General features: G+C 43.7%; 1 protein-coding gene across 1 annotated transcript in view; it reads right to left on the reverse strand.

Moving 5' to 3' along the window:
- The window catches only part of ZC3H12C (zinc finger CCCH-type containing 12C), a 45,611-nt gene extending 33,667 nt beyond the window's left edge, over positions 1-11,944 (reverse strand). The window contains exon 1 of the mRNA XM_075140007.1: positions 11,718-11,944. The gene's annotated coding sequence lies outside the window, so the exon portion shown is untranslated. The remainder of the gene's footprint in view (positions 1-11,717) is intronic.
- Between the last annotated feature and the right edge of the window lie 4,759 nt (positions 11,945-16,703).

Genomic DNA, 16,703 nt, shown 5'->3' on the forward strand with positions numbered 1-16,703 from the left:
AGATTTCCGAATGGCACACAGCAAGGTCATGGGATGCAGAGAGACATGGACCAGGGTGAACCTCTCAGCTGGGCGAAGGGTGGGACGGACAGCATCCCCTCCCCTCCGCTGCCCAGTTTGGTATGAAAAGCATGCATGAGAGGATCAGAAAGACCAAAGGAGGGAGAGCTGGAGCAGCTGGGAAATTCAGACAGCATAGGCTGAAAATATTAGGGAAGAGCTATACGGGGAAAAAAAACACCCTAAAAAAAGCTGCTAGTTCCAGCCAACTCTTGTTGTTTCAAACATGTTGAAAACAAAACGTTATTTAAAAAGAAATTATTTCATGCAAGCACACAAATGGTCATTCTGTAACTTAAGTAGTATATTGCAGCAATTAGAAAGACAGCTTGTCCCATTAAAGTATTTCATTTTCTTTTATTGTAGAACTTTATGCTAAGCCTCCAGTAATAAATGATTTGCAAGAATACACTGCACAAGTTAAATCAATCACATACCATTGCATATATGAAATAGAAATGAAGGTTGTATGCTACCAACAAAACTCACTGCTGTGCCATTGCAAAATACCCTACATTTACGTTGGACTTGGGAGTTGCAAGGGAGATGCTTATCTCTATTAGATTATCTATATTATATAGAGATGCTAATCTCAATTGATTAATATTATAAGGTGGTAATACAACAGAAATTCTTCTTTTCCAGTTAGTATGTTAAGAGATGCAAACTATCTTAAGTAGAACACTTTGAAAGAAGTTTTCTTAATTTTGAGGAACAGTAAGTGGTGCTCTAGACTGTATCTACACACAGTCATAAAAACAAAGAAAAAACACCACCATTCCACAGCCATACAAGGATTGAATTAAATGACCAGTAAAAAGTGTCTAGAATTCAGAAAAACAACTGATATTATGATAAAGATGAGTAATGTTTTGCCTACAGAATAACTAGCCTTAAAAAAAAAAAAATTAAAAAGGATCAACTGCATTTTCAAATGCAGTGTAATTTCTCTGTAGAAAAATATGCACTTTCAAATGCATTAAAACAAAGCAGCAAAGAGTTCTTTCACTCTTTGAAAGAAGACTCAGCTGTCTGTAGTTATCCTTAAAATTTAAAAAAGCAGAGATACATTTTCCAGCAGGCCATCATCTTAAAAGAAGGTTAGAAGATCTACAGTTTCTAGTATAATCACATTAGATCATCAGTATTGACTGCACGCAAGACTTGAGCAAACTGTTGCAACGTTTATCATGACATATGTTTTGAAGAGAAGAAGAAAACCCTAAGTTTTATCATAAGTAGCAATTACTTTTTTACTAACCATGGGTATAAACAGATCCAGTCTTTCCTTGTCTGTGGGTAGACAAAGGCTGTGACCATGAGCTGTTCATCACGAGATGACAAGGTGCCTGCCTGCAGCTGCACCTAACTGCACAGTCTGCTTGCATGAGGAGCCCAACAGGCTTGAACCATACCAGCTGACCATGCAGAAAGCATAAAGCAGCATTCTGCAACAGCAAAAACACTGGCATCACCCGTCAGTACCGTGCTGAGAAGTGAATAGTTTTGATCATGTGACAAAATAAAAACCCACTATGTTTAACTAAGAGGATAATGAAAAAGTATTTGCCTCAGCACCGTAACTTCTAATATGCATTGTAGGCATGGATTCCTAAGCAATGCTCCTTCCGGAGTATCACAGAATCATTGAGGTTGGAAGAGACCTCTGGAAGTCATCTGGTCCAAACTCCTGCTTAAGCAGGGCCACCTAGAGCCAGTTGTCCAGGACCCTGTCCGGACAGCATCTGAACACCTCCAAGGATGGAGACTCCACAACCTCCCGGGGCAACCTGTGAGAGTGCTCGCTCATCCTCACAGTAAAAAAAGTGTTTCCTGATATTCAGAGGGAGCCTCCTGTTTCAGTCTGTGCCCATTGCCTCTGCTCCTGTCCCTGGGGACCACTGAAAAGAGCCTGGCTCTGCCCTCTTTGCACCCTCCCTTCAGGTATTTGTACGCATTGATAATCCCCCTGAGCCTTCTCTTCTCCAGGATGAACAGTCCCAGCTCTCTCAGCCTTTCCTCATAGGAGAGATGCTCCAGTCTCTTCATCATCTTTGTGGCTCTTTGTTAGACTCACTCCAGTATGTCCACGTCTCTCTTGTACTGGGGAGCCCAGCACTGGACACAGCACTCCAGGTGTGTCTCACCAGTGCTGAGCAGTGGGGAAGACCTCCCTTGACCTGCTGTACCACCCCTCCCAACGCAGCCCAGGACACCGCTGGCCTTCTTTGCCACAAGGACACATCACAGGCTCAAGGATTTTCCCATCTTTAAGTGGATGCTCCAACTCAAGTGTGGTTAAAACCCAGGACAAACATACCAGTCACTATAACCATACCTGCACAAGTACACCAGGGCGTGCGCACAGAGACGGCATGATCACAGAAGTCTTGTTTCCAAGGGCAGCAAGTCACGTGGCCAGAAATTCTTGGGGTTTTTTGGGAATAGACACCCAGGAGCACTCCACCAAATGTGTCAGGGAAATGTTTTCCTTCACTAGGCACATAAGCCATGTGACCATTTCTACAGTTTGGCCGGTTAAGGTTCAATTTTGCAACTATGCCTGTGTTCGTCGCGGTAGATCCCTTCACTCCCTGCTCCGATACAGCCACGTCTAAGACCCACCCCATTCTGTGAGTCTTGCTTTAGGACCGGGGCCTCAGTTACCATTTGCTGTCTGGAAAAAATGTATCTTTTTATTTTATTTGAAAATGCAAATATAAGGGAAAAATATAACAGCTGCCACTAGCACCGAGAGGTAGGTCTAATAGTCTTTTTAGCTTTCTTTAAAACTGCACTTAATACAATATCTTGTATTTGTTTCTATCCCTTTCTGGGGATACAAGAGCCTAAAACATCTTAAGTTATTAAGAAAATTACCCACTAAAAATCCTTACAAAGGAAAAAAAAAAAAAATCACCTGCCACAGATTTTCAAATTCCAGTCTACAGACACCAAAGGGTCTATCCTATTTTTACACACTTTGCCAAAGAAACCCAAGAAAATCCAACCTGCAGTTCAGCTACTTTGATGCTGGGCCTTCCAGCTCTACTGGAAAGTTTTCAGGGGTCTGCAAGCCAGAAAACGTTGAAAACTCCTGCCATGCACTAAGATTGGCTGTCGAGCAATGGCTTTCATCAACACCAGGGCAGCGTAGAACAAACTGCCGATTTCTGCAACAAATGGGGGTACAGTATTTATTTTAATATTATCACTGAAGGGCACTCTGTTTAATTTCTTTCTTAATTTTATTATTTATGAATTGAAGCAGAGATACATTGACACACAAAGCACTCTAGGAAAAAAAAAGTTTCCAGCGATACACATTAGATTTGATCTCTTCCCACTTCCAGAATGAGTCATGCTGTCTGGATGCTTTCTGAGCACGAAAATTTGAACTGTCTAATTAACTTTCCCTGTGACAATATTGGGCAGCCAGACAATGCCTACAACTGTACAAAGTGTACGCCGTCATGCTTAGCAAAGTACTTTTATTCAAATTTGTTCTGTCAGAAGAAAATCCTCTAACAAAACTAAGACGGTTATGTGAAAAAAAAGTATTCTCTTCATTTAAATACAAATTTAAGAGACTTAGCTAGTCAACCTAACATCTTTTATCTGTGCCACAGACTATTATTAAGAGTTTGAAAAGCTCGTCAGAGGAAAATAGGCCTCTCAAACTGTCTAGCGACATGGCCAGGTTGTGTTTCAGGTCATGCTGCTGGCAACGGAGCTCCATAATCTCTGGGGTTCCTGGATGGAGTTCAAGGTGTTGGTTGGACTCTGTGTCGCCCTAAATGGCTTCACAGGGTTATGCTTATTTGAGAGACAATTCCTATGCCTGTACTACACGGCTGCAGTTGTCATTTTGGACTGGAGCCTTCTGTGAGAGAGCTGCCAGCAGCAGATTTTCTGCAAGACTTTCAGCCTTGCCATTTACTCTCCACTGGGATGAAAGAGCCAGAGAATACGTCAAGGTCCAATTTTTTACCTGGATTTAGTAAGTTAAAAATCAGGGAAGACAGAAATGGTGACATGGTTTGTCGAGACACACTTAGTATATAATTATTTCTTACTTTCTGCGGAAGCTTTTAATAGACCTGACAAGTAGCAACAAGTAGCAAGTAAGCCAAACCTTACAGAAAGTGGGTTTCTGTAGCTGCAAATCCAAGTTTAAAAATAAATAGAAGGAAAATAGCTACGCAGAAGTCTATCTTACTACCTGTCACTTAGGTATGGCTTTTCTTCAGATTTACTGTATCCCTGAACTCAGGAGAGACCACCAGGAAGTGCCCACACTGAACTACGTACACCAGGCTTTGAAATCCTAGTATTTTATATGTTAATAAAACAGCTTGCTCACTTCTATTTAATAACCTAATATATCAAAAAGAGACAAACCATCTGTTAGTCATTTCACATAATTTTTGTAAGTCTTTAGAGTCTCAGAGTCATTTCATTCTGAGCTCAGAAGTTTGCAACTTTTAAAGTAGAATATTGCAGACCAAATTTCCTTATGTTTAGTCTTCACTTTATGAATCATTTTTCTTCCTTTTTTTTTTTTTTTAAGTTGGAAAGCCGGCTAGATTTTAGTCTTGTGAATATCTGCACAGATTCCTTCATTAAGGTTAATATTTTGAGCCCTTTTTGGCCCCCAGAGCTTACATTTTGCTTTTCAGAGTCCTACCTCGTCATGATGTTAGATCTGACAATGGGAAGACTTCACTCAGAACTGGTGATACTATTAATGTTTAGAATTAAATAATTTAGTTTGGAAGGGATCTCTAGAGGTCAGCTAGTCCAACAAACCCCCACTCAACACAGGGTCAACTACAGTAGGTTGTTCAGTTGACTTTTCCAAGTCAACTTCTGAGCATCTCGAAGGCTGGAGATTCCACAACCTTCCCAGGCACCCATCCCAGTGTTTAATTATGCTCATGGTGACATTTTTCTTCATCTCCAGCCAGAATTTCTTCACTGTAACTTGCGACTGCTGTCTCTTGCCCTTTTGCTGCATGCTCCAAATAGAATACTTTATCTTCCCTATACCTTCACATTACGCATCTCAAGACAGCGATAAGATCCCCCTTAGTCTTCTCTTAGTAAGGCTGAACAAATTCAGCTTTTCCAGTCTCTCCTTGTACATGATGTACTTCAGCCCCCTAATCACCCTGGTAGCCATCCACTGGACTTGTTCCAGTAAGTCAGTGCCTTCCCCTGTCCTTCAGAGACCAAAAGCGGACACAGTGCTCCAAATGCAATCTCATCAGTGCCAAAAAGAGGCAAATGATCACTCTGCTTGATCTGCTGGCTACACTCTTGCTAATACAGCCTATTTGGCCTTATTACCTATTTTTGCAACATAATCTTGCACTTACCAAGGGATGAGGCTTTACTTTCCACAAAAGCATTCCATGTCAGCAGATGAACTAAACTTTATTTACAATGCCCACTGGAGGCATCCGTTTTCAGTCTGCCTGCTACAAACGTTTTCTCTCCAGAGCTCCCACAGGCATACCAAGACTGTTTGGAGCACATCCAAACTGCAGATGAACACGGAAGTATGTAGAGCACAGCAAGAAAGATCAGCCTTAAGATGATGATGTTTGTTTTCACACTAATGAGTTTGCTTATCTGAGGTCTCTCTTGCAACAGCTGTATACATCAAAAGGTAACTGATTTGTAACATACTAATGCCTGGAATTTAGCAAGGTGTCCCACGTGAACTATAGACTGCTACCACAGCCTCACGAAACTTTGGAGCTTCCAGTTTTACGAAACAAATCAGATGGAAGACCATCACCAAATACTGAACAAAACCTTATGGAGAGACCATGCATGGTACCAACACAGTTAAACTTATCAAAGCCAAAGAGCAATTATTTTGAGTCTTGAAAAAGACTGGCTGCGTAATTCCACAATGCAAACACATGCTAAATCTCTGTGAAGATCTGTAGTTTAATTTCTCCTAATTTATCAGGCAAGGGTGGTTTACCAAGTTTCACTTATAACATAAGCGATGGTCAATTCAGAAAAGAAGGCAGAGAACTCACAAGAAAGTAAGTCAAAATTTTGAATGAGTCTTGGTAATAAGGTCAAACCCCAGCCAGTTCAGGTGGGCACCACCTAAACGCATTTATGAGCCATGCAGTCTTTTGCTGGAACCAGATGAAAGTCGCATCAATGTATGCATGATACCAGATGTTATTTTCTTCCACACAACGGCTACAATAAAAAGCTATTAACAGACAAGCGAACAAGCGGCTGGGGAAACAGCAGCTGAAGCAGAAAACTCCGATTTTAATCTTTCAGCAGTAAGCATGGGCTGTAGCTCAGCAACAACTTCAAGAAACCCAGACTGTAATCCCAACAGCGACAGTTCCAGAAACACTAATGAGTCCAACTCACAGCTTGGCAAGAGTGTCAAAAGCCCAGTTGGCAGCCCAGCAAGAATGGCAGCAGCAATCCCAGAAGCAGCTGCTACAGAGACTCGTGAACCCAGGTGCACAGCCCTGGGCACTTGTACATCATAGCCCTCCCCTAGCCAGAACAAACCATTTCCAGAGGTGTATCTGGCATTACGAATAGTATGTATTGGAATTATTGCTGAAGAAGAAATCATCTGAGGTTTTAAAATCAGTTGAATGTTTTAAGGTGGAAAGGCCTTAGGGGATGTTGCTGCAAACTACGAGGCTCTCAGACCCTCCACTTAGATAAAGCGGAGATCTCCACGAAAGTGTTGATGGTACTTTACAAGAGAAATGTCTCTCATCAAGGATGAGGCATGCATTGATGCTGCAAAGATTAGATAACTCGGTGATTCAAACACTAGCTTTACAGATGACGAAGGATTCAAGAGACCTGTCAAGAGTCAGGGCACCACCTATAAAGGTGACTAGGAAAGCACAGAGATGAGGATTTATAGATACCAGCTACTTACGTTAACAGTTTGCAGAACAAAAGGAGACTAGGAAAGTAGTTTCTGTTAAAGGAATTGCAATCTGTCCCTTTTCCAGTTAATCTCTGCCAAACCACCAAATTTCATTAGTCGTAAGATAAAAGGTCTAAGTCACAGCACAACAGAAATTTTCAACTCATCGCAAAACTTCAAAGTTTTATGGGACTTCACGTCAAGAACTGATTCATTGATTTCACGACTTAACATGCTACTTTTTACAGTTCATAGGGGAGGATAGCTCACACAAATGGTCACTTAGGAATTATCATGACAGTTTCTGTCAATTAAAGGATTCAAGGATTGAAGACTCTTCCAGCCTCTGAGTTTTACCTACTCGCAGCAAGCAGACCGCTTTTCAGGTATGTGCAATAACCTGTGTCACATTTACTGCTGAACACCTCCAGCTTCACTGACTTCCCCAATCTCTGGCACTCCTCTGCAACTTGCAACCACCTCCCAAGACATTCCTTTCATACCAAAAGAAATTACTGTATTTCTTCCATTGGGAGGATTATTAACGTCCATTAAACTCTCCTGCCCTCCCAACTGCTGAAAGTCCTGCTTTGTCTCTCCCTCCTCTCTCCCCACTCTTTTCTCAAAATACCAACTTCCTATTAAGTAAAATCCCTCCTCCTGAACATAGCTTTAATTTCCTCACTATCCACCCTCAAGAAAACTAAAATTTTGACACAGAATACATTTTAAACACTTTGTATAATCTCGCAAAAGTTTTATGCAAAGGACATATTTATCCTGAAAGAACTCAGAACCAAATCACTTTGGTCTAAAAAAAGAGGTACTGGGAGCTGTATTTGTCAGCACATACAAGCTTTCTACATTTAGAGGACGGTGGACCCTAGGATGGTCTAGCATTCATTCTGTATCTATCTACCCATATACACACATATACATGTACATATATACATAAACAGACATCTCCCCTCCCAGGGAGGAGGATGACATATGTCAGTGTTACACTGGTATCATAAATCAAGCAAATACAACCTTAAAATGGCCAGGCAGTCAGGAGAGGTAGTCTGGCGTGTGCTGTGAGGTGAGCCTGGAAGAATGACGAATCTCGCAGTTGCAGAGGGTGAGCTTCGTTACTCCCCAGGGCAAACTTTGAAATGGTCTTGTCTGGACCTTTCCAGTCGGGACAGCAGAAATACAAGTCTGAAAATTAAAGTACTCTTCCAAACATTCTCATTCTGCAGCTGTGATTCAAGAATGAATGGAGCTTGAGTTTAACAAAAAGCTAAGATAATTCCTTAACTGGGGAATACAATATCCTTGCAGAATGGGAAACTCAGTGTCAAGTGTCAAGCCCAGCACTTCATACTAAGCAAAATACAATTTGATTTTTTTGTCGTGCAAGCTCAGCCTTTTACACAAGAAATGTGATCTACCGCGAAGTAATCAATCCTAATAGGTAAAAGAGAAATGCTAGTTCATCTAAGCAGAAAGCCCCAAGGTTATGAAAACCTTCCTCAATTTCTGCTCATCACTAGACAACGTGGTAAGGAACATAATTTTTGACAGAGCCTCAAGCTGTTACACAAAAACATTTAAAGATGCAGAGCTTTACAGTGAAAAATATCCATACAGTATTTTCTCCTCTAACTCTGTGCCTATTCCACAAGACATGCAGAGGAAAAAATACGGAGACAGAGAGAAAAAATAATAATTTAAAAAAAAAAAAAAAAAAAGAAGAAAAGGGCGGGGGGGCAGGGAAGAGAGACGGGGGAGAGAAATGCCTCATAACTCTACCAGGAAGGCAATTATGAGCAGATTACAATTGATTTTCTATCTATGTGCTAACTGGAAATGACTACAGTTTGAGACCAGGAGGCAAGAAAAATGACTCTGCTTCTTGTTACACCATCTCACCTCTGCTTTTGTTATATTCTACACTTAACATACAATTTAGCAACTAAAATGAAGTAAGCGTCAATTCTTTCAAGAATAAAAATACAGGCTTGTTCAATTAATGGGTTTCTTGCTTCAAACATATGGTAGAAGTAGTATATTTATTGTAAATATTTAGCAAGCTTGTAGACTGAAGGCATTTTAAACATAACTATACATAATAAGAGATATAAAGCATCACTGTACAATAACTTCAGTCTGAGGACAGAAACATTTCGGTCTCTTCACAGAAACAACTCACTGCAGTCTTTGTACAACATCTGTTTCTTACGGTACCTCAGATATAGTTTCCAGTACCACAAGACACAGAACCGAAGTGTAACCACCTTCATCACTAGTAAGGCCGCTGGCTAGCTGCCATGGCAACAAACACTATGGAAATGAGTGAACGATGAAATCTCTCTCGAATAACTTAAAAAAAACCTTATCCACAACTTCCTAGCTACATGTGGGACACTGCTTCACAGAGCACCAAAAGCAGCAGAATAATATTTACAGAATGGGAAAAAGAGGAGTTTTATGCCATCACACATTTTCTATCCTTCCTCTTAGTTACTATAATCTCCTCCCCCCTTTTCTTACTACTGTCACTCTCTTTCAAGCACTTCAGTTTTTAAGAATTATTTAAAATACAGACTATGAAGAGATCCATGATTGGAAGCTGAGGGAAGCTGAGGCTTGCAAAATTCAGATTAGGATCTGTTTTACTTAAAAAATAAAGTGCAACCAGTGGAAAAACTACACAGACTTTAAGCGTTTAAGGGCAATTTTTTTTTTTTAAAGTATTGGTTCAAACCAGAAGTTATGAATCTGATGCAGAAAATACCAAACAAGATTTTATGACTGCTGTAATGAAAGAAGTCAAACTAAATCACACATCTCCTTTCTACTGAACACGGAGTTGCTCAGCCATAGCCATTTCTGAGTACAACAAAAACTGACCTGAGCCAAGCAAGTTCCTCGTTTCACTTCACGCTGACTTTGAATTGTCTTTTTCCAGCTTGCTTAAAGAGCATTTTCAACTGCACGTAGGATGTGTAAGATCTCACAGAAGAAAATCTCACAAGGTTTTCGACTTACCTATGTAAAACTGAACAGTAAATAGGTTTCACCAAATATCGAACTGAATCTCCAATCTTTTCAAGTCTCATTGACTGCAAGCCTAGTTTTCTTCAAAAAAATAAACAGCTCTGGAATACTAGTAATGTTTTTAAAGGCTGGTACAACCCAGAGAAGCAGGCAGTGAAATCACTCCAGCGGACTGTTGCTCAGCTCAGCAGTCAGCCTGAAATGCACAATCTACACAGATGAGTCAAGTCTGGATAATCCCTTCATGCTCTGTCAGGTTGAGCGTATGGGGTTTGTTTTAAATTGCATACCTTCAATGAACTCCACTTCTCTTTGCATTTACATTATAAGATGACATTATTTTAAAATGTGTTTTGATTTGCAGATGCCTAAAAATGTTATTAGTGGAGCTCTATCTATCAGGACCTCATAAATAATAACTGCCTTTTTAAAAGGATCACAAATGGTAATGGTAATTGTAAGACCACTGGGTGACCGCTGCCTTATGGAAGTCTAGTGTAGTAATGAAGTGTAATAAGCATGTTGGACTAAAACCATAAATACAGCAAAGTTTGTGGAGAAATGAAATACCTTGAATTGGTTCAACTACCTCCATTGGGGGAAAAAAAAAGTTAGTTTTTGAATTCTCAAGACTAATTGGTCTAATTAATAAAAAAGAAGGGCGGGGGGAGAGAGAAAACACAAAAACCTTTCCCTATTTCTCTAAAATAGTTGCAAATGTGTTTTATAGTGACATAACAAATTCTCTTTAAAATGACAACATGCTCTAATTTTGATTCATTCACTACAGTACACTTTGTTGAAAGTGTAACCTCACCCTGGAGCATCACTAGGTAGAAAAAGTAGTTAATTAAGATTTATCTAGTACAGTACTAGAAGAAGTGTTATCGTGAACTCACTGGCTTGCTATATGGACACATGCTAAGTGGTAAGGAGACAGTGGAAGAGGAAGTACCCTGCCGCTTTGAAAACCCAGATGTACTTGAATGGTTTATTTTCTTTCCAGATCAAAAGACTATGCTACTGCTCTCTTAAGTATGTTGTTAATTGCATAACCCTAAGAGCCGCAATTACGAATTATGTCTCCGCTTTGCAAACACAGACCAAGAGGACAAGACACAATAAACAAGACATTTCAATACATCTGCTGTTAAAGAAGTGTGATCTACTGTTCAGCAGGATGGGTTTGCTTAAGCCAACTTTCAGTGACACCATCACAAAAGGGCTATTTGGCCCTGTCAAAGCTACTGAACCAGAGTCAGGCACAGGAGTGCCAGACAGGATCAGGACCAGCTGCAGAAGGTGCTGTACAAACACAGCACAGCAGTTTCCTCCCCCGGGGACGTTATAAAATAACGTCACTGCTCCATAAATACAACCGTACATGCCCAGCGTTACTCAGACATGCTTGCAGAATTAGGTCCAAAACACACAGGTGAATGAAAATTAATTTTTAAGAGAAATTGCAACTTAAAAGCGACAGCTGGATCTGAGAATGGTTCAGCCAACGCTTTTAGAGGTTTCTGCCTATTACAGTTCGGTTAAATAGAGCAAGCCAACTTACGTAGCCAACTCTCTCACGCAAAGCGCAGAGAAAAAAGCGCCACTGTTCTCACAGAATTATCAAAAAAACCCCAAAAAAACAAAAGCTAGAAGCAGGGGAACGACGGGGTAAGTAGAGTACCTGAAATAACTTTTAAATTCCTTCTCAGACTCCCGGTACTCGCGGGTACGAGTGTCCCCCGGGACAGCTGCAGCTCCGAAAGCCGCCGCGGGACCGGCCCCCGGGCGCAGCCCAGCGGGCGGCCAGCCCGGCGCTGCGGGGAGGCACGGCCGCTCCGGCCGGCTCGGCCCGCGGCTCCCGCCGGGGTCGGCAGCGACGCGGTCGAGGAAAACTTTCCGCAGGGACGAGGCCCGCCAAGGGGCCGGCCGCGGGGCCTGCCGAGGCGCGGGGCGGCCGGCGCCGGCCCGCCGGCCCCCCGCGTAGCGGGGCAGAGGGACGGGGCTGTCTCCTACCTCCCCGGGAAGTACCGAGCGGCGGCGGCGGCTCCTCCCCGCCGCGCCGCGGCCTCCGCCGCCCGGGCGACCTCCGCCGGGCGACCTCGGGGAGGCGCCGGGGGCAGGGCCGGCGCCGCGGCCCCGTGTTGACACACGCGCCGGCTCGGCCCCGGCAATGGGCGGCGCCGGGGCGGGAGCGTGGAGAGGGGCAGCCGCCGCCGGCCGCGGCGCGGCACGGCACTCCCCTCGCCGCGGGCAGCCGCGCATCCCGCCCCGCCTGGGGCCGGGCCCCCCGCGGCCCCGCGCCGCCCCAGACACCCACCTGCAGCCTGCCGGCAGCCGCATGCCGTGAGGAGGGCGGCCCGTCCCGCCGCTGCGGGCGGGAGGAGCGGCGGCAAGGTCGCCTTCACCTCGCCCGCCGCCGCGCCGCCTCCTGCCGCCCGCCTCATGCCCGCGGCGCTGCGAGAGGCGCTTCGCGGGGCCCTGCAACCAGCCCGCCGGACCCCCTTGCCGCCGGGCCGCCGCCGCCCCCTCCCCGCCTCCCGCCGCGCCTCTGGGAGGCCGGGCCGGGGCGGGCAGAGCCGGGCCGGGCGGGCGGCACCTGCTGCCGGGGCGCGACGAAACCTGACAGGGGAACCGCCCGCCCCAGCGCTCAGCGCCGCCTGGTGAGGGCCCGGCCCGGCCCGGCCTTCGCAGCGGCCTTCGGCGGTGGGCGGCTGAGGGACACGGGTCACCCGCCGCCTCGTGGATTCCCGCCCCGGGGGCGAAGGCCGCCGTAGTAACACCCTCCCGAAATACCAAGACATTACCGTCTCCGGCTGGGGCTAGAGCGGAGACACCGCGCTGAAGCGGGCCGGCCGGCGGTGGCGGGGCGGCCTGGGCGACGGGTCCTGCCGGCCTGGCAAAGGTCCTGCTGCCATCTGAGAAAATCTCGGGGTGCTTATGGACGCTTACTGTTCTAGTCTCCCCGTGCCTTACTGTCCCTGTCTTTGTAGAGGAGAAAGGAAGGTCGTCGATAAGCTTTTTGCCAAGGATCACAAACTCAGTCTGTGGCAGAGTTGGTAGAAACCGTCATTTCCATCCCGTGTTCTAATTATGAGATGTTTCCTCCCACCCCGCAGTTACTTTTATGTGGATGAAGTAATCTACCTCTCACCATCCCACCCAGCCTTCTGTGCTCCTGCCGAGGCGGCTGAGCGCCAGGAGGCAGGTTAGAAGATATGAATGAAACTCCGGTGTTGTGATTGCGGCTTGCGAGCTGACTGAGCATATCGTATACAAGATATGGCATACAGCTATTGCTACTCACAGAGTGGAAGTGTGTATATATAATTGTTAGTCGCTCCTATTCTACTACCGAAGTTTATAAAAAACTCCTCTGGTACCCAGCAGAAAATGGGCTAAAGTTTTTAAATTTTGCATCTAATCTATGCAAATCCTACCTAGAATATGAGCCTGAAGGGCCACTCTGCAGGGTTTATTTTTCCAATAAAATGTGATAGATTTGGTTGGACAAAAGATCGTAGCGAAACAGGGCTATGTTGCTTTCCTATATATGTTTCAGTAAACCTTCCCTCTTAGAGCTGACATAGTCTGTAAGTGCAATGGCATGATTTTGTCTGTTCAACTCATTCATTACGAGGTCTGTTGAATTCCTCAGTGTATCTCCTCTCCATCTGGGGCATGAGTTTGGAGGGCTCAGCTCATGGTGCAAGAGGCTGGGTTTCTCCTCTGGTTAGTTACTTAGCTGTGCAGAAGGAGCTTGAGACCTTTACTAAAAAATGTAAAATGCTTGTTCCCTGAGTCCCGGACATGCTGATGCTGTTTCAGAAATGTCAGAGTGGTGTCCAAATGCGACTATGAATATTAATTTAATAGAGGCAATAGGTGAAAGCAAGACTAAAGAATTAAACACTTGCAGTGCTACTTTGCTGCTTATTATGGAAGCCTTTGCCGGTGATTGAGGAGCTTATGACTCAGTTAAAAGCACTGCAGTGCTGGAGAAAATGATTCTCAATTATCAGAATAAGAGAGAATAGAATAATACGGAGTGGAATTGATTTTGAAACTACTTGAAGTCTCAAGAGAGTTTCACATTAACTTTTTTCCCTTGGTATACTATAGTTCCTGGTGAGTTTGTCTAAAGGATCTTTTTGACCTCATCTCCTGTTTAGAAGAGATTGTGATTCTGTAAACCTACAGTACCTTTGTAATTGATTAAAACGTGCTAGTTATAAGCACGAGTTAAGTCTGCTCAGGTGTGAGGTTTACTCAAAATGAAGTGAGCTGCTTGATGTCGCTGCATTGCTCATTGGCAAAACCTCATTTCCTCTCTTTTGCCTTAGGAAACAAGTTGCTTCCCAATTAAAACAGACATGTGGGAGTCAGAATCCAGGATTTTTCTGTCCCATGACCCCAAATCCCAAATCCAGCAGTAGTACCTTGGAAGGGGGGGTTGCAAGTGTTAAAAGACTTTCTCTGGGTAGGACAGTCAGGGGCTGGGGATTCAGGGGCCTCCAGAACTTCCCACATCTCTCTCTCCCTCTGGGTTTGGTTCCCCATTGTGTGTCCACAGTCTTTCCCACATCACTGTTCTTCAGGTTTTACTGAAACTCAGGATTTCCGTAGCTTCTCTGGGACTTTCACACATTGCACAACACTTTCCTGGCCAGCAAATGGAGGAAAAAGTCGTTGTTAATAAATGAGAATGCACTCGTGGGATTAATCAGTACTTAAAAGCAAGAAGAGGGAAAACAGGACCTGCTGCCCCATTCTGAATCCAGAACCTCCTTTGTTTCCAGAATCTGTATTTGCATAACTACAACGTAACAATACAGAATAGCAAAAGTTTATAAACAATAGTTTTTCTATAAAACTGGCCTCCTGTATATGTTAACTCTGATTTCCCTTCTGTCTTCTTTATGAAACTCTGTCAAGTCAGACTTGCTTTAGCAGCTTTGCATCACAGTTACCTCTTTTTTTAGTAAAAAAACGCACATTCATATTTTCAAAATTTCTTTACCTTCTCAATTATGTTGTGCATTTAATCTGCCGTTTCTGCTCTCCCCTTTCGAGCTACAGCTGTTTTCCACAACTTGAATATTTTCTGCCTGTGACATAGAGAATGCCTCTTTTATTCCTGCAGTTGTCCAACAAGCTGGCCAGCCTGTGTTATTGAACCTACTCCTCGCCCTCCTGGCCCGGGAAACCTGTGTTTTGTGCCTCCATCCACAACAGCCTACTTCTCGGGTAATCAACCCCTGCCCAAAACTCTCTTGATCCAGCTTGTTCTTGAGATTATCAGATGTGTCAGAGCAGATAACTGATTTCAGCAGAATGTCATCACTATTAGTGTCTGTTGCTTTTGTCTTCTTAAATAACTGCTACTTTACTTGAAGATCCTAAACATTAAGTCTACTTCTTGCTGGCTTTCTGCCTCAGTCTTTTGAGTACCTTTTGGAGATAGACCCTCATCCTTTCCTTTTTTCACTTAACCACAATTATGATCCCTGATCCCAAACTGGCATCCTTGAAATGTCTAGATGATTTGTCAGCTCTTTCTTTAGCCTCCACCTGGCATTATTTTCCCTTTTCAGCCACCACATTTTTTCCAGTTACTTTTTCATCTCAGAATCTAGTGCTGCTTCTGACATTATTTGCGTAGAAAAGCCTACATACTTTATATGACAAAGCTGCTACGACAATGTACATTTTGTTAAGTTATGTTACCACAGCAACTGAGTCATGCGAAAATGTAATGTTACATTGTTTGGTACTGTACCTTGGTATTCTGATAAAAAGCTAGGGAAACATCATCTGTGTAGAGCTACTATGGAGCTGGGGCTTAACTAGGTGGATAACCATGCCTACAGAGTAGGTATCAATGGCTGCTGTCAAAATGGGTCTACCAAGTACGATCCTCTAGGAATCTAAATCCAGTTCTGTTTGTTTCTAGGAGGAATTGCAGGCATGTTGGAGGAGGGGATTAGGATCTTAGCAAATACAAAACTCGTCTAGAAAACATAAGGCAAAGCTTGGTGGGGACAAAAACAAGCTGCTAAACCTAGGCAGGTATAAAAAAATTGCACAAATTCAGGAGGAGGAACAACTGGTGAAAAAGTAGTCTTCCAGAAAGGAATCTGGAGTCTACCGTAAGTCACAAGCTGAACATGAGTCAGCAATGTGTTTTCATGGCAAAAACAGTAAACCTCCCAGGAAGATGTACGCGTGGGAAGCAGTCCGTGGGCTCTATGCAGTAGTGGTAGGACATCAGTGGAAGGGCTAGTTTTGTGCACCATAGCTCAAGAAGTATGTGAACCAACAGGAGACAGGGCAGGTGGCAACAAGAATGAGCAGAAGACGGGAAGAGGAAAGGAGCTGGAGTTGTTCAGGCTAAAGAAAAGAAGGCAGAAGAAAGACATGCTAAGAGTCTTCGTATACTTAAAAGGCCGTTGCAAAGAGAAAGGGAATAATCTATTCTTGGTAGGTAGGGTAACATGTAATGGGCTTAAATTGCACCAAGGAGGAAAAGCTTTTTTAATGGTAACATTAGTGAGGCACAGCTTTATGTTACAGAGGGTGTAATAGTGTCTCCATTACTGGATGTCTTTAAGTACGTACTGGACAAATAGTAAGTACTATTGATCTGGAATTGGAATTGGAGGATGGACTA

This window comes from Calonectris borealis, chromosome 1 (assembly GCF_964195595.1).
Source record: "Calonectris borealis chromosome 1, bCalBor7.hap1.2, whole genome shotgun sequence".
Classification (NCBI taxonomy): Eukaryota; Metazoa; Chordata; class Aves; order Procellariiformes; family Procellariidae; genus Calonectris; species Calonectris borealis.